This window comes from Acipenser ruthenus, chromosome 13, assembly GCF_902713425.1.
Source record: "Acipenser ruthenus chromosome 13, fAciRut3.2 maternal haplotype, whole genome shotgun sequence".
NCBI classification, from domain to species: Eukaryota; Metazoa; Chordata; class Actinopteri; order Acipenseriformes; family Acipenseridae; genus Acipenser; species Acipenser ruthenus.
This window is the reverse complement of record NC_081201.1, coordinates 13,297,189-13,316,371: the sequence shown is the minus strand read 5'-3', so window position 1 is coordinate 13,316,371 and position 19,183 is coordinate 13,297,189. Positions and strand designations below refer to the sequence as shown.

At 44.4% G+C, this 19,183-nt stretch overlaps 1 pseudogene; it reads left to right on the top strand.

Moving 5' to 3' along the window:
• The first annotated feature begins 635 nt into the window (after positions 1-635).
• LOC117418680 (U2 spliceosomal RNA) lies at positions 636-811 on the top strand (annotated as a pseudogene).
• The last annotated feature ends 18,372 nt before the right edge of the window (positions 812-19,183 follow it).

The window sequence follows — 19,183 nt, the reverse complement described above, 5'->3', positions numbered from 1 at the left end:
AGCGCTGCTGCTCTGGGACTGCAGGCAGGCCAGGGATCTGTGGCATGAAGCTGAAGACATTCTGGGTGTTTTTCTAAACAATGGAACTGTCCAGAAGGAAATGGTCCTGTATGGGACGAGTCATGATGCTATTGAAAGGAATAAATGGAGACTGTTGTGGATTTTAATTAACTGTTTAAGTCTGCCCTGTGGAGGGCGAGAAACTTGTATGTTTATAAAGACACTCTGTTGGCCTCGAGAAAGGTGAAGAGGTTGGCCTGTCAAAGTCTCAGGGACTATCAGATCAGAGATGCGCTGCGTGAAGGAGTGGAGTCTGCACGGAAGAAACTGAGCCTTTGCTGGAAGCTGCCTGCCACCTGGAATTGTGCCGATGCATGAGCTTAAATTAGGGGGTGAAGCATGTTGTTTAAAACATGTACAAATTGTTTTTACTGGTTTAATGTTTTTTTGTTGTAAATGGATTTTTAATATATGTATTTGTTTTCTTAGTTATGAACGAATTGAAAATATATGTCCTTGGGTTTATTGTTGTAAATGGTTTTATAGACTTGTTACAAAGAGATTGCTAATATAGTTTTGTTTTTATTGTTATTGTGTGATTTTTAAGTGATGATTATTTATTGTAAATGATAATAAAAACTTTTAAAAAGAAAAATCTGTTCTTATCAATTTAATATCAGATACGTCCCCCATAGGGGGACCCGTCTATATTAAATTGATTTTTGGAAGCAGGATATGGAACCGGGGCTTGCTCCGTCCACTCCACGCATCGACCCGGTATTGCAGTACCTCCGGGAATGGTGCACAAGAAAGGTCAAAAGAGAGAGACAGACGAGAGAGAGAGAGAAAGAGAGAGAGAGAGATTTTTTCCTGCTCTTTTTTTTTCAAATAAGGCAGGCAGGCAGGCAGGCAGGCAGGCAGGCCTGCCTAACTGATGGACAGCCTGCTCTGCTCACGCAGCAGGCCAGTGTACCCAGAAGGCCTTGCGCTCGTGCGAGCAGGAGGATGAGTGCAGCGGTAAAGCAGAAACGGAGTTGTTTAGTGGGGCAAGGAGCCCTCGCTTTCAAGGCGGCAGCAGCAAAGCGCCCCTTTGCCGGGACCGAACGGCACGTTTTGGGAAGAGTTCCCTGTTTTGTTTTGTTTTGTTTGGCCTTGCCGCCGGGTAGAGGAGAAGGCCTTTGGGCCGGCCAGAAGGGCTGGGCCGCCAATAAATCCACACTCTGGCTTCTCTTCAGCTCAAATAAATCATTCTAAGACTAAGGCTCAGAGGGTAGTGGCATCGCCCACTCCCTCTGAGGGTCTGTGAGGGGTTTGTTCGAGAAAAGAGGAGCAGGCTTTTTTATTTTTGACTTCTCTTCAGATCGGCAACTTTTTGGAAGACTAATGCTCAGTCTGGTTTTGGCTTGCCTAATCCAGGCCGAGGGTCTTCCAAGATTTTGTTGACTGTGTTGAGAGCAGTTTTTCTTTTTCAGGTGGTTCCAGTTTTTCCAGACATCCCTAGAGTCCGAGACAAGGAGGACCTACCATCCAGATGACTTTTGTTGACCTTTGATGACCTAGACGACCTCATCCCCAGCCCTTGATCATGATCAAGACCGAGAGAGCAGCCGGCGCCCAGCAGAGGGTGCCATCTGGGAGGAGTAGAGGGCGGCTCCGGACCCCGAGGAGGTCTCAGTGCCAAGCAGTGCCCCCTACTCTGCCAGTGAAGGACACAGTTTACCTGGGGAGGGGGTCCCTCTTGCAAGGCGACCATCTCCTCAGGGACTAAAGTAATAGTTCCTTTAACTGCACAGATTTGCTGCTTACGTTGTCTCTTTTTCGCAGAGAGAGACAACCCGGACGTCCAGAGGTTTCTCCCACCCCAATTGAAGGAGGCAGCTGAAGGATGGCGTTCCGACCAACCCAGGAGACCAGGAGGCACAATGCGGTGCGCTTCACAAGAAACAAGCAAGATGAAACAGAACCAGGACTGACGAGACTGGAGTTCAGCCGGACCATTCTTCAGAGGGGTATGGGTTTTTCCCCTTCTGACTTGAATTGTTTGGTGAAATTGCCAGGGCTTAAGGAAGTGTTTGAGGTCAGTTTTAGGAACCCCCAAAAATTACAAGAAATGTGGTCCTTTTGGGGGGAGAATAAATATCTCGCTCCATACAAAGAATTTTGTGTGGATGCACTGACAGACAGAGAAATGAAAGTTGTTACTGTCCAATTTCTCAATCAGGCTGTTAGCGACTATGATATTACAACATGGCTTAACCGCTATGGGAGGGTGTCATCAGAAGGGAGGAAGATTACGGATGAGGATGGGGTTTGGACAGGAGCCAGAAAGTGGCTGGTACGCCTCAATGTTGATCCATCGGGCATTGGAGGTGTCCGCCACATCCCAAACTCCATAGTGTTAGGGTCCAACAAAGGGCTGGTATTTTATAATGGGATGCCAAAACTCTGCAGGAAATGTGGGGAATTAGGACACCTGGCGGCCGCATGTACTGTAGTCAAGTGCAGGAACTGCGGCACCCCCCGAGACCAGCCACTCCAGAGAAGAGAGGCAGTGCAATTTGTGTGGAAAGAAGGGGCACCTGTTTAAGGACTGCCCCTCTTCCTATGCCAACATGGCCAGAGCAGGTAAGGCAAATACCAACAAGCCTAGGCCTGAGCAGGAAGAGGGAGCAAATAACAAAGATCAGTCCACATCACCACCCACAGCATCAAAAACCCAGACTCCAGCACCACCATCATCACCAGCACCCCCCTCCGCCCCCGAGACATGTCCCGTTTCATGAGGACCCCTTCCCCCAGCCCAGAAAGAGAGTACGACAGCCACTCCACTAGCTCCTCCAGTAGCTCCTCTGAAACAGAACACAAGACAGGGAGTGAGCCCGGACCCAGCAGCGGCCCCCCCTGAGTAGGGCCCTCTCAGCGCCAGCACTCCCCCTCGGCTCTCGTTATGACTCCATAAGGATTGAGTCCGTGGGGGAGGAAAGCGAAAGGGACAGTGAAAGTGAGAGTGAAAAGGAGGGGAAGGGAGTGAAGAACCAGCCGAGGGTGGGGAAAAGAAAGGGTAGAGACAAGGGTGGGAAAAGAAAGAAGATGAAGACCAAAGACAGCAAGTTGCAGGTGGCCCCCTGTCACAAAGACGGCCGGAGTGGGTGGCGTCAGACCAGAAACAGGAACACAAACGACAGAGAGATGTGGAGTTTGGTGGAGCTGAGCGAATGCTTTCGCTCAGCATTTAATGAATAAACAGACAGAAAATAAACGGTTGTAACAAAACACAGGACACGGCATTTGCGCCAAAATAAATAGACAAACAAAACGTACTAAACACTTAACAAACGGTGCACGGAGAGACAAACAAACACGGTGAGTACAAACACTTATAGAATATTATTTTCCTTTACTTTACGTTCTCCTTCTCTCTCACCCGTTCTCCACTCTCGAACACCCAACCCCGACTGCAAGAAATGTGCGTCTATATATACTATTGTGCTGGGATTCAATTACTAATTAATTATTCACTTGAATCCCAGCACGTGAATTAATTCTGTGCAACCCCGTGCTCACATATTACATTTAACCAGCACGTGAAGTGATTTGTGCTCTCCTCGTGCCTAAATACAAATCTACACTTTTTAAATACACGTGAAACACAGACCCGTTTATATCCCGTGTACCAATCTATACACCAACATTAACATACGCACCATACATACAACACATAACACACAAATGCACACAGGGGCGGGGCACATTGCCACATATACCCCCCCTTGTGCGCAGCACACATGGCCTCAACGGCCACCTCCCCCCTTAAAAATCCAGCAGTCCAGGACAAAGTCTCGGGCTGGGAAGGGAGGCTTCAGTGGGCCCATGGCTGGCAATGCTGTCAGCACCCCTGCCGGTAGTGGCACGGCTGACAGCCTGCTGGTCCATGCTTGCAGCAAAATTGCTGCGGGGGATGCTGGTCTCCTGACCTCTCCCCCTTCCTTCGTAGCCGGTAGCTCCCTCTTCCGGGGCTCCGGCCACAGTCTCTTCTGCAGCACAAGTGCTGCAGTGGGAGCAGGTCTCCGGACCTCCCCCATGATCTCCGGCAGCGAAACTGCTGCAGTGGGAGCAGGTCTCCGGACCTCCCCCACTATCTCCGGCAGCGAAACTGCTGCTGGGGTTGGTGGTCTCCAGACCTCCTCCCCCTTCTTCGTGGCCGACAGCTCCCCTTTCTGGGGCTCCGGCCACCGTACTCCCCGTGGTGGAGGTACGGGAAGCAGAGACAGCTCCTGCTGTTCTGCTTCTGGCAGTGGCGGAGGCAGCTCCTGCTCCTCTGCTCCTGGAAGTGGCAGAGGCAGCTCCAGCTCCTCTGCTCCTGGCGGTGGTGGAGGCAGAGGCAGCTCCAGCTCCTCTGCTCCTAGTGGAGGAAGCGGTGGAGGTGGCGGAGGCAGAGGCAGCTCCTCTGCTCCTGGCGGCGCTGGCTCCCTCCGCTGTGGCGGCTGGGCTGGTGCGCGCCGTGCTGCCTTCATCAGCATGAATAGAGGCTGCTGGGGAACACCAGCCTCCTGCCCCTCTCCCCCCCAAAAATTTTCAGGGGGTTGAGCCTGTAACTCCTCCCCTTCCGGCTCTTGGGGCTGAACCAGCAGGCATTTTCCCTCTGCTGGTGGCTTGGGTCCCAGGGCTGTGGAAGCCCCGACTTGCCTCCCTTTGGGCTGTGGACGCACCGACTCCTCCCTTTTGGGCTGTGGATGCACCGACTCCTCCCTGTTGGGCTGTGGACGCCCCGACTCCTCCCTGTTGGGCTGTGGACGCCCCGACTCCTCCCTGTTGGGCTGTGGACGTTCGGGCTCCCCCCACTCAGGCGTAGGACATTCGGGCTCCTCCCACTCAGGCGTAGGACGTTCGGGCTCCTCCCACTCAGGCGTAGGACGTTCGGGCTCCTCCCACTCAGGCGTAGGACATTCGGGCTCCTCCCACTCAGGCGTAGGACATTCGGGCTCCTCCCACTCAGGCGTAGGACATTCGGGCTCCTTCCGCTTGGGCTGTGGATGCTCAGGCTCCTCCCGCTCGGGCTGTGGACGCTCAGGCTCCTCCCGCTCGGGCTGTGGAGGCAAAACCAGCAGGCATTCACCCTCTGCTGGTGGAGATGGGGACAGCAGGTACTCCTCTGCTGGTGGTCCTGCTACCTGGGCTGCTGTTCCGTTTATCATTGCCTCCAGGTAGCTGAGGACCAACCTCACACCTTCCTCCCAGGTGCTTACGGTCTGTTCCCTTGCATAAGCCTCCCATCGTTCCCTATCCATAAACTGCAGGAACCGGACGACTACTGGTATAGACTGGGCCTCCAGCCCAGCATTTTCTTTTTTAAATCCAAACTGCGGTTCCTGCTCTGGTCTGAGTCCTGGAGGCGCTGTCGATCCCACGCAGGACACCACGTGTCACAAAGACGGCCAGAGTGGGTGGCGTCAGACCAGATGCAGGAAATAAATAAACAGAGAGATGTGGTTTGGTATAAGCTGGGCGCGTGATCGCGCTCAGCATTTAATAAACAGAAAATAAAAGGTTTTAAACACAAAAACACGGGACAAACAAACACGGTGAGTACAAACACTTATAGAATATTATTTTCCTTTACTTTACGTTCTCCTTCTCTCTCACCCGTTCTCCACTCTCGAACACCCAACCCCGACTGCAAGAAATGTGCGTCTATATATACTATTGTGCTGGGATTCAATTACTAATTAATTATTCACTTGGATCCCAGCACGTGAATTAATTCTGTGCAACCCTGTGCTCACATATTACATTTAACCAGCACGTGAAGTGATTTGTGCTCTCCTCGTGCCTAAATACAAATCTACACTTTTTAAATACACGTGAAACACAGACCCGTTTATATCCCGTGTACCAATCTATACACCAACATTAACATACGCACCATACATACAACACATAACACACAAATGCACACAGGGGCGGGGCACATTGCCACACCCCCATAGACCCAAAACCAGCTAATGTTCACACAAAGTCCCCAGTCTTGCCCTCGCAGACAGAGACGGAGGCGAGTTGGACGGCTACACTGCCCCTTAGTGGGCAGGTAGCAGCCAGCCAGGGCATCCCCAGCCAGCCTTCCCAGTCATTAACACAGACCCTAGCACACCTCGCAGAAGAGGTGTTCACTAATGCACCGAGGGAGAGGTCAGGGTCAACACCTTCCCTGACCAGCAGTACCTCGGTAGCAATGACCCTCTTCAAGCGAAGGGCCTCCCTTCAAAGCATCCTTGACCCCCTCCCTTGTATGGGCGAAACCAGAGGCCCCCTAGAGTTCCTCCTAGATACAGCACTGGAGGACATGAGAATACCCCTGGAGTAAGCCAGGAGTCGGCTAACAGCCAAAGAAGGCTGTCTGGCATGCTGCCCTCCAGCGTCTGAGCCTGTTACAGCTTCGGGGGTTCCCTGTAAGCGACGAGATAGCCCAGACCAAGCTAGATCTTTCATTGCTTTGTAGGGAGGAACAACGAAAGGTCATGCACAATGCAAAAGTGCAAAAAATGGAGGAAGATGAAAAGTTTACCCGCTTCTTCTTCCAGAAAACGAGGGAGAAGTCAACAACATATCATTTACCACTTGAATCAGTGCCGTCTCGGTGCTATGACAAGGCCTGAAACCTGACTGAAATTTCTCAGAAATATTCTGTGCAGCAAGAAATCTACAGTGCATTGCATAAGTATTCACCCCCCTTGGACTTTTCCACATTTTGTAGTGTTACAACCTGGAATTAAAATGGATTTAATTGGGATTTTTGCCATTTGATTTACACAACATACTTAACACTTTGAAGGTGCACAATATTTTTTATTGTGACACAAAAGTTAATTAAACCAAAAAAAAAGGTATTTGTTGGTTGCATAAGTATTTACCCCCCTGAGTCAATACTTGGTAGAAGCACCTTTGTCAGCAATTACAGCTGTGAGTCTTTTTGGGTAAGTCTCTACCAGCTTTGCACATCTGGATCCTGCAATTTTTGCCAATTGCTCAAGCTCTGTCAAGTTGGATGGGGACCGTTGGTGAACAGCAATTTTCAAGTCTTGCCACAGATTCTCAATCGGATTGAGGTCTGGGCTTTGACTGGGCCATTCTAAGACATTCAGGTTCTTGTTTTTAAACCACTCCAGTGTAGCTTTGGCTGTGTGTTTAGGGTCATTGTCCTGCTGGAAGGTGAACCTCTGCCCCAGTCCCAGGTCTCTTGCAGATTGAAACAGGCTTTCCTCTAGAATTTCCCTGTACTTGGCTCAATCCATCTTGCCCTCAATCCTGACCAGTTTCCCAGTCCCTGCCGATGAAAAGCATCCCCATAACATGATGCGGCCACCACCATGCTTCACCGTGGGGATGGTGTTCTCAGGGTGATGAGCAGTGTTGGCTTTGCACCACACATAGTGTTTTGCGCTAAGGCCAAAAAGTTAAATTTTGGTATCATCAGACCAGAGAACCTTTTTCCACATATTTGCTGTGTCTCCCACATGCCTTTTGGCAAAATCCAAACAGGATTTGAAATGTTTTTTTTGTCAGCAATGGCTTTCTTCTCGCCACTCTTCCATAAAGCCCAGCTTTGTGGAGCGTCCAGTTTATAGTTGTCCCATGGACGGTTTCTCCCACCTCAGCTGTGGATCTCTCCAGCTCCTTCAGAGTTACCATTGGCCTCTTGGTTGCTTCTCTGACTAATTCCCTCCTTACCTGGTCACTGAGTTTTGGTGGACGGCCTTCTCTAGGCAGAGTCGCGGTTGTGCCATATTCTTTCAATTTTTTAATAATGGATTTAACGGTGCTCCGGTGGATGTTCAAAGTTTGGGATATTTTTTTAACCCAACCCTGATTGGTGCTTCTCCAGAACTTTATTCCGGACTTGTTTTGATAGCTCCTTGGTCTTCATGATGCTGTTTGTTTAGATATGCTCTCTAACAAACTCTGGGGTGTATTTAAATATTATTATTATTATTATTATTATTATTATTATTATTATTATTATTATTATTTATTTATTTATTTCTTAGCAGACGCCCTTATCCAGGGCGACTTACAATCGTAAGCAAAAACATTTCAAGCGTTACAATACAAGTAATACAATAAGAGCAAGAAATACAATAACTTTTGTTCAAGCAAAGTACAAGTTTGACAAACCACAATTCAATAATACAGCAGGTAATAGTGATAGTTACATCAGGATATGATTAAATAGTGATAGTTACATCAGGATGTGATTAAATACAAAGTACTACAGGTTAAAAACTTGGCAGATTACAGTATTCTGAAGTACAGGATTAAATGCAGTAAAATAGGGGGCTGATAAGAGCAAAATAAAGCACATTTACATGAAGGGTGATAGTGTCCCAGGATACAAACAGAGGAGTTCTACAGGTGCTGTTTGAAGAGGTGAGTCTTAAGGAGGCGCCGGAATGTGGTCAGGGACTGGGCAGTCCTGACATCTGTAGGAAGGTCATTCCACCACTGCGGAGCAAGGGTGGAGAAGGAGCGGGCTCTGGAGGCAGGGGAGCGTAGCGGAGGTAGAGCCAGTCTTCTAGTGCAGGCGGAGCGGAGAGGTCGAGTGGGGGTGTTGGGAGAGATGAGGGTCTGGAGGTAGCTGGGTGCAGACTGGTCAAGGCATCTGTAGGCTAGTACAAGAGTCTTGAACTGGATGCGAGCGGTGATCGGGAGCCAGTGGAGCGAGCGGAGTAGTGGAGTAGCGTGGGAGAAGCGAGGCAGAGAGAACACCAGGCAGGCAGCAGAGTTCTGGATAAGCTGGAGCGGACGGGTGGCGGACGCAGGGAGGCCAGCCAGGAGGGAGTTGCAGTAGTCTAGGCGGGAGAGTACCAGGGCCTGGACCAGGAGCTGGGTAGCATAGTTGGTGAGGAAGGGTCGGATTCTTCGGATGTTGCTCAGGAAGAATCGGCAAGTGCGTGCCAGAGTGGAGATGTGCTGGGAATAAGAGAGGCAGGGGTCCAGGGTGACTCCAAGGTTCTTAGCGGAGGAAGAGGGAGAGAGTGTGGTAGATTCCAGAGGAACAGAGATAGAGAGATCAGAGGAGGGGGAGGAGGAGGGAAAGAAAAGGAGGTCAGATTTAGAGAGGTTGAGTTTGAGGTGATGCGAGTGCATCCAGGAGGAAATAGCAGACAGACAGGTAGAGATACGGGAGGAGATGGTGGAGTCAGAGGTGGGGAAGGAGAGGAAAATCTGAGCATCATCAGCATAGAAATGGTATGAGAAACCATAGGATGCGATGAGGGGGCCCAGGGAGCGGGTATAGAGAGAGAACAGGAGAGGACCCAAGACTGACCCTTGGGGGACTCCAGTTAAGAGAGGGTGAGGTGTGGAGGTTGCTCCACGCCAGGTTACCTGGTAAGTGTGGTTGGAGAGGTAGGAGGAGAACCAGGCCAGAGCAGTGCCAGAGATCCCCAGGTCAGCAAGAGATGATAGTAGAATAGAGTGATCAACAGTGTCAAAGGCAGCAGAGAGGTCGAGGAGAATTAGGACAGAGGAGAGAAAGGCAGCTCGGGCACATTTAAGTGAGTTGGTGACAGACAGGAGGGCGGTTTCAGTGGAGTGAGCAGAGCGGAAGCCAGATTGGAGAGGGTCAAGCAGAGAGTGGTTGGACAGGAAAGCAGAGAGCTGGCGGTGTACAGTCCGCTCGAGGGTTTTGGAGAGGAAGGGTAGGAGGGAGACAGGACGGTAGCTCTGGAGGGAGGTGGGGTCGAGGGTAGGTTTTTTGAGGAGGGGAGTGATAGAGGCTTTTTTGAAGGCAGAGGGGAAGATACCAGAAAGTAGAGAGGTGTTGAGGAGGGAGGAGATGAAGGGGAGTAGAGCAGGAGCAGCAGCTTGAAAGAGGTGAGTGGGGAGGGGGTCCAAGGCACACGTGGTGGGTTTGTGACCCTGGAGCAGGGAGGAGAGGTCAGAGTCTGAGAGGGGCAAGAAGGTGGAGAAGGAGGGTGAGTTAGTAGGGGTTGCAGTGGGTGTAGGAGTTGGAGCGGGAGGGGGTGCGGGGGAGGGAGAGGTGTTAAAGAGTTTGCGGATATCTGAAATTTTAGAAGAGAAGGAGGCAAAGTCATCAGGGGAGATAGAGGAGGGAGGAGGAGGGGGGAGGGTTTAGGAGGGAGGAGAAGGTGGAGAATAGTTTACGTGGGTTGTTAGTGGAGGCTTGGATTACAGATTGGAAATAAGCACATTTAGCAGAGGAGAGAGTAGAGTGCGGTAAAGGTCTAGGGCAGCAGGGAGTTTGGTTCTCTTCCATTTCTTTTCAGCAGATCGCAGTGTGATTCTTGCCGAATCAGTTGTTTAATACAGGTGTATTTAATCTGAGATCATGTGACACTTTAATTGCACACAGGTGGACTCCATTCAACTAATTATATGACTTCTGAAGGCAATTGGTTGCTTGCACCAGAGCTTATTTAGGGGTATCACAGCAAAGGGAGTGAATACTTATGCAATCAAGACTTTTCAGTTTTTTATTTGTAAATAATTTTGAAAAATGTGTAGATTTTTTTCCCCACTTCGACATTATGGACTATTTTGTGTAGATCAGTGACAAAAAAATCCTAATTAAATCCATTTTAATTCCAGGTTGTAACACTACAAAATGTGGAAAAGTCCAAGGGGGGTGAATACTTATGCAAGGCACAATATTTAATTGTTCAGCCACTACTCTTTCTAACACTTTGGACAAAAAGGGAAAAGCGGCACTTGATGTCCTCCATGCTCGACAGCAGTGGGAGGATAGTAGAGGATAGTGAGGGAGTGAAAAAAGTGGTAGAGAACTTCTATAGGGACCCATATAACATCAAAGCTACAGATGACACCTTGATAGAGTGGTTCCTGAGCCCGTTGGAGCCTGACTCAGTGCGGGACGACGAGGAGGAGGAGAAGGACCCAGAACTCACGCTGGATGAGCTCACCCAGGCGGTTAAGACCATGAACACCGGTAAGACGCCAGGTCCAGATCAATCAATCAATCAATCTTTGTTTTTGTATTGCTTTTACCGGGGGTCGCCACAAAGTGATTTACATGATAAAAAAAACACATACAAATATATATAATCAGAAAATAGAACACACATATGTAATCAGTTGCCTAAAAAAATGATTAACTGTACAATTGCCTTTTGAGTTCCACTAAGTTATATTTTTTAATTTACATTGAAGTTACCACAACTTAAAAATTTTAAGTAAAGGGTAAGAAAATAAATTAGTAAGCAGAACACAAACACATTAAGTTATGACAACATAATATGTATACATTAAGTGCACTTCAAATGGGAAGTTGTGTTTAATTCAATATATTGAGTTTTAATTAGCAAAATAATTGAGTTCATCATCATACTATTTTAAAGTATAGTTTAATTAAACTTGAAAGTTATATTAACTAAGAATAGTATTTACTGTATACCTTTTTATTTTAAGTTTCATTACTCAAAAAATCAAAGGCAATCAGTTGCCTCCATTTTTTTTGTCAGCCGAACTTATCGGGGTTTACAGTGTAAAAAATAACTAATTGCTGTACTAATGTTCCAGTTTCAGCGTTAATACCGATCACCGTTGCACACTGTTCAGAAATCTTTTTTTATTGTTGTTTTATTTGTGGGGCAGCATGGTGGTGCAGTGGTTACCGCTGCTGCCTGCCTCACAGCTCCAGGGCTCTGGGTTCAATTCCCGGTCCTGGGGGTCTGTGTCTGTCTGTGTGGAGTTTGCATGTTCCCCCCATGTGTTCATATGGATTTTCACCCAAAGTCCAGAAATATGTTGGCTAGGTTGAGTGGTTTGGTCTCTAAATTGTGTTCTATGGTTGTTAGTTGCCTTGTGATGAACTGGCGTCCCTTCCACACTGTGTTTAACTTTAAACACTTTTCAAACATGTCACTGCGTTTATGATTCTAATTGTGTTTAGGAATTAAACACCTTGTGGTGTTTATTTTATAAACTCTTGGCCGTGTTTGATTTGCGACACTTTAAACGTTCGTACACGTTTATAACAGGTATATCAGGTCTCTCGTCAATGTGGTAAACTGACTTTCTCTCTTGCAACTCTAGCTTGTATAGTTTTCAGTTTCTTTGTCTTCTAAATATAGTTCTACCCTCTATTATTATTTGTTTATTTAGCAGACGCCTATATCCAAGGCAACTTACAGAGACTAGGGTGTGTGAACTATGCATCAGCTGCAGAGTTACTTACAATTACGCCTCACCCAAAAGATAGAGCACAAGGAGGTTAAGTGATTTGCTCAGGGTCACACAATGAGTCAGTGGCTGAGGTGGGATTTGAACCGGGGACCTCCTGGTTACAAGCCCTTTTCTTTAACCACTGGAGCACACAGCCTCTCTATAAGGACATGTCTGGTTACATGTTAAATAAATTAGCAGGGTTAACGCCCTTTGGGTTTTCTCCAGAATAGTAGGATGACTGATCACACATGTGAACAATTGAATTCATTCCAAAATATACAAACTGGGCGCGTTAAGTGAGTCAGAGAGAACACTCAGAAAGCACACAGAGCAGATTTAAATGACCTAACGCTCTGCTCCACGAGAGTGCTGAGCCACTTTTAAAAATGAATAATTTGCTTGTTTGTGTTTCTGAGGTGATGGTAGATGTCAGTGTCAGCTCCAGTCATAAGAGACATTGTAAATTCTTGTTTAAAGAAGCATGACTGCGTTGTTGATGATTCAGTAATCTCAGATTTGGTTAAAGAAGTCTGTGAGTCAAACCCCATTAGCTCAGCTTTAAAAGTGGATGGACAACTTGCCACACCCTACAAGAGAAGGGAGTTTCTTAAGAAAACATTTTCTCTGATTGAGCCTGTAGAATATATACTTGATGCAAAGGACGGAAGAACTTTCCAGTATGTTCCTATTCTGCAGTCACTGTTACAAATATTAGGCAAGAGGGACATTCAGGGGGAAAGCTTCTCAAGTCCTCCCAAACTACTCAAGTCTCAGTACTCCCAAACTACTTGCGGGTCTCAGTATGAGTCATTTCGTGATGGGACACATTTCAAAGAAAATGAGTGTTTATCCACAGATGAACTAAGTTTCTTTTCTTCTCTATGTTGATGACATTGAAGTGTGCAATCCCCTTGGAACATCCCGCAAAAAGCACAAAATCACTGCAGTGCATTGGGTGCTAGCGGATGTGCCATCACAGCTTCGGTCTACACTGACATCTATCTACTTAGACATTCTCTGCAAGGCTGTTGATGTGAAAATATGGATATGGGGCAGTGCTAGAGCCACTCTTAAAAGACCTTGGGAAATTGGAAGAATAAGTACTTTTTATTCCTGTCTTAGGAAAGAGTATTAAAGGCACTGTGTTTGGTGTAGCAGCTGATAACTTGGGTGCCCATTCAATTGGTGGCTTTGTGGAAAGTTTTAGTGGATCACATATCTGCAGATTCTGTCTGGGTAAGCATTCAGACTTCCAGGAAAAAGAAGAACTGGAGCATTTCAACCTAGAACAAAACAGGAGCATTCTATACCTGTTCAGTCAGCCTTGGAAAATCCTACTTTACCACATTGTTTTGGTGTGAAAAAGCAGCGTTCCTTAACTGAAAAGCTGAAGTATTTTCACGTTTTGTCTGGATATCCACGATGTGCTCCATGACTTTTTTGAGGGAATCATACCTCTGGAATTGGCATTGTGCTTGAATGTTTTAATCAAGAAGAAATGTTTTACTCTATTTGAACTCAACAAACTAATCTGACAGTTCCCTTACAAGTGGAGTGACAAAACTAACTGCCCAGTCAGTTCCGCTGAACTTAGCCACTCGAAGGACCGTTGGAGGAAACGCTCATGAAAACTGCTGCTTATTGCATCTGCTTCCATTCATAATAGGAACAAACATACCTGTGGGTGAACCGTCATGACAGGTTCTAATGGACCTCAAAGATTTAGTTGAACTGGTGGTTTCCCCACTTCACACAGAGGAAACAATATGGTACCTTGACACCAAGATATCAGAGCACAGGCATAGGTTCTTGGAGGTTTTCCCACAGGAAAAACTTATTCCGGCCCTGCCCCACCCCTTGTTCGCTGTATGTTTAACATACCTCTACATAATAGGAGGCTGTGTGGTCCAGTGGTTAAAGGGCTTGTAACCAGGAGGTCCCCGGTTCAAATCCCACCATGTTTCTGAGGTGATGGTAGATGAGATTGTTTGTGTTTGTGAGGTGATGGTAGATGAAATGGCCCTGTGTGAAGTTATTGTCCCCTGCTGTACCTTGCTGAGTTTGGCGCTATGTTTGGACTGAACCTCATATCTGGCTGTGTTTAATACTGACAATACAGACATTAATAATGAAAATTATGAATAATATTAATACCACAAGCCTAATAATAATACACAAATAACTATAAAACAGCTCTACATTTAAAAAAAAAAAAGAAATTAAATTATACAAATTCAAAAACAACCATTTTTACCATCTTACTTATTAATACACCAGTTCATCCTTGGTGACAAATGTCAATTTGTCAATCCTGCCTGTCATCTCCTGCAGGTGGCCATTCCGCCGGCTCTCTCTGATCACTGATGAGAAATGCTCAGGAGCACTGTGAGCGGCTCAGCAGGAGCGGCACTGAGCAAACCGTTAAGTTGATTCTTTTACTGAGCCGCTCACTTGGTTATACTCAAAGTAGGACAATGACCTAAACTCAAAACAAACATGTAGTTCTTGTGATCATGTTTAGTACTACTTGAATTTCTGGGCTCACACTGCTCAAACAGAAGCATGCTTACAAAATCTAAACATTAAACAATAGCAAAAGGGGCACAGATTAAACACATTTAACAACTATTTAGTGTTATACCTCAATATGTACAAACACTCCTGTTTAGGAATAGAACACTTCTGTTTTACTGTACACATACACACATGCCATTTGTGTGTCTGCCGGGTTAGGCTCCAGCTCTATAGAATAAAGAGGCTATGGATAATGTATTTTATTTGTATTTCTTCGAGTTTTTAATTAATAGTGTAGGGTTTCTATAAACAAATTCAGTTCTGTTCATCTGTGTTTTTAACTAATTAGGGCACACTCGTCTTCAAACTTCATTTTTAAAAATTGTATTCTGTAAAAGAATGACGCAAAAAGAAATATAACAAGTTCAAAATAAATATCCAAATGCTTCCCAAAAAACAAAATGAAATGGCCATTCAAAAAAAAAAAAAATCACTTGTAATTATTCCCGCGAAAACCATTAAATTATACAGCCCTCGCGAAGATGAATCATGGTAGAATCACTTATAGTGATGCTGACACTCATTGGTTCAATTTGAATTTTATTTAGCATGTGTCATCATAATAATAAGATGGCTGTATACCGTTACAAGGTATGAAGTTCAGAATTTAAAAGAAAATATTTTCATTCATTTTGCAGCACTGATAAACACATTTTCATGAGCACAAACAAAACAAACATGACCATTCTGCCTTGTCAAAAAAAAAAAGTAAACAGAGTCTGTAGGAGGATCATCCAACAAATCATTCATAACAAAAGGGGGAAAACAGGACAAAACCAGGACAACTAGCCAACAAAATAAATGGCTTTACAAAACTTTTCAGTTTGATATTCTTCCTAAAATGTAAACGGTGTTTGGCTGATTTACCTCCAATAGTTGTTACTGTAGTTTTATTATTGTACTAGTAAAGGAACAACGTCTTACATAAATACTTATATAACATTATACATACATATAATATACATTATACAACATGGTGGTTTTATACAAAACATACACAATACACTCACATCTTAATCTTCTTTGATGTGATGCGATGTAGTGTGGAGTTGTAGTTAGGACTCTGCATCCTGATCGGAGGTGGGGCACACTGTTGCTGTACCTTTGAGCAAGGTACTTTACGTAGATTGCTCCAGTAAAGAAACCCAGCTGTATAAATGGGTAATTGTATGTAAAAAATAATGTGATATCTTCTAATAATTGTAAGTCGCCCTGGATAAGGGCATCTGCTAAGCAATATAATAATAATATAAAGTAAGCCAGTCTGGGCAACCGGACTGATGTTTTTGCTTTATGTAATCAAACACTGTCAATAAAAATACTGTATGAATTAAAAGCAAAAGAAAACAATTGTCTATCTCATTTCCAAGTCAGTGCACTGCTTTTGCTGCTTTCTATCCAGTGGTTTGAAATGAGGGTGTGTCAGTTCAACAAAGCTTGATAGAATATATGTCAGTGATGAGTATTGTACAATTATTTTTGTTCTGTATCTCAGCAAATGTAGGCAACTCATAATAATTCTTTAATGTAGATTTTATTTTATATCAGTGAATTTCTAAAACTTACGGGGAACACTGAATCCTTTTAGTATTGCTGTGCAGTAGCACATTGGTGTTTGAGTTCTAATTGATAGTTATTTTGAGAGCTTTATTATTATTTATTTATTTATTTCTTAGCAGACGCCCTTATCCAGGGCGACTTACAATTGTTACAAGATATCACATTATTTTAACATACAATTACATATTTGTTACACATTATTTTTATATACAATTACCCATTTATACAGTTGGGTTTTTACTGGAGCATTCTAGGTAAAGTACCTTGCTCAAGGGTACAGCAGCAGTGTCCCCCCACCTGGGTTTGAACCCACGACCCTCCAGTCCAGAGCCCTAACCACTACTCCACTCTACTGCCCACTGCTTTGTATTGAATAAGCTATATTGGCAAGAAGGGAAGTGGCAAAAGGGGGCGTGGCAGAATGTTGTGTTTTAGGAAGGGAGCTAGGAAAGAAAATATAAAAACTGTGGGATTGTAATCTGTCTGCATCCATTTTATTTCTTAATAAAAGTGTACGTTCATCAACACCTCTGAACCCCAAGATTACAATACCATGGAACTGAGTGGTGAGAATTGTTGTCAGTCAACCCACAATAACTATAACTATATATATATATATATATATATATATATATATATATATATATATATATATATACACACTGTATATATAGGCAATTGTCACCAACTTGCTGCAAAACCATGTCCGAGATGTATATCTTTTAAAAAAATACAGAACTAGGACAAAAGATTATAATCACTGCAAAGAAGAAAAGTCATTACAGTACTGCGGCCGAATTATTATTATTTTTTTTTACGGTGATGAAAAAAATCTTTTCGGAATTGCCTAAAATAGCTAAAAATAAAAAGTTTGGACGCATTACAGTAGTGAGATTAAAACTAAAAATGTAAAAAAATATATATGAAAAATTGACATCAAAGAATGGCTTTTCTTCTTTGAAGTAATTATAATCTTTTGCTGTAATTTATTATTTATTTTAAGATACATGGTTTTGCAGCCAGTTGGTGAGAATTATCCATATATCAGTTATTACAAGACTCCCTCCCCTAAACCTCCCGCAGATTATTTGCTCACATTGGGGTGCGTAAAGTGATACTCGCACTCTGCTTAACTTTCATTTTGTCATCAATGACAAAAAAAACTTCATGTGACCGTGGCAGGTTGGGGGGCCCTTCCCCGCCTCGGGGTCCCATGCAATTGCATGGTTTGCAAACCCCTAATGCCGCCACTGAGCACAGCAGGATCAAGGTTACTGTACCCAGGGTGGAATTAGGCAGTGGAGTTTAGCATTGTGAGCGTGGAAGCATTTTTCTTTCTTTTAATATGGACCATCCGCGACAATTTTGGATCGCTGTCATGGTGATCCTTTGTCGAAGGACTGCTGCAAACCATCGTTGAAGAAAAAAATATATAAAATTATATTCCAGAATTCTAACAATAAATCCAAAGCTCAAAAAAAAGAACCACGACTAGTAGAGAAAGTAACAAAATGAATGGTAAACTTGATAAAGAAACAAAGCTTACTACTGCTGGAATTCTGCACTATTTTCAACCTGGCTCCAGTTTGGAACAGACTTGGTTTTTGTCGCTAAATCAGCAACAAGTTGCCAGTAATAACAAGCAAGTTTGCTTCATTGCCGCATCTTTTAAAATCTTTTAAACTGGTCAGGAGTGATAAATACTAATTATATCAATCGTGAGCAGTTCATTTCTCTAGTGGGTTTGTTATAGATCTCCACAGTAACATATTAGTGGTCCTTTAATGGAAACATCATGTAATTTATTCTCTCACGTATGTTGTCACGTTATGCCATGTTCCCTTTTTAATTCTGAAGTGAGAGTAGAGAAACCAACTGAAATCCAGCAAGGCAATGACATATATATATATATATATATATATATATATATATATATATATATATATATATATATTCTGGCCTGTTATTTGTTCAGAGGAGAGCACATAAATATTAAATATGGACTTGAGAGGAAGGATATAGTGGAGAAGGGGGGGGGGGACTATACTATATCCCTCCTCTCCAGTCAATATGTACTATATATAATGTTAAAGCACTACCAATTATGTTATTTTAACATAGAATATTTGTTTAATTACTTCATTTTAAACAGTGAATAGAGCAGAATAAGAAGTAATGGATATATAGATATAGCCTGGGCCAGGCATTCTACCACTCAATTAAGAGAAGTATGCAGCAAATGTATTCTGCTGCATTATAAATCATGCTGCAAAGGGAGCAGAGATACACATTCTAATGATGATAATGTTCACCACACTTTTCTACAGCCTTATTCATTTTATCCAAAGCATCTTTCAGCTTTGCTTCCCACTCCTCACCCCTTTTCTTTAAAACCTCTTCATCATGTCTTATAGCTGTCTCGTACAAAAGCACAGAGATCCCGTTTCGTAAGTGATGTTCCAGGCGCTCACACACTGCCATCATCAATGCCGGATTGTTAAGCTTCGAGTAAACCTCCAGAATGGGATCACTGAATATTTTCTTTTCCCCAACCACCCCCTCATACAGAGTGGTCAGGTTTTTACGTAATTTATACCTGACCACCATTGCTATAAACTTCTTCTCTGCTTCTTCCAAGACCTTTTCATCTCTGGTATTGGCGATAGCCATCATGCAATCTTTAAAAGCTTCAAATGAATTTTCAATATTATAGAGGACAGTATAATACTGGGCTTCCAGGGTCTGAACTTGAACTTGGGTATTCAGGTCTTTCATCTGGTCACAAAGATGCTGACACTTGTCGCTGATATCGCCAAACTGTTTCTCCAGTTTCTTGATTTCGGTGTCG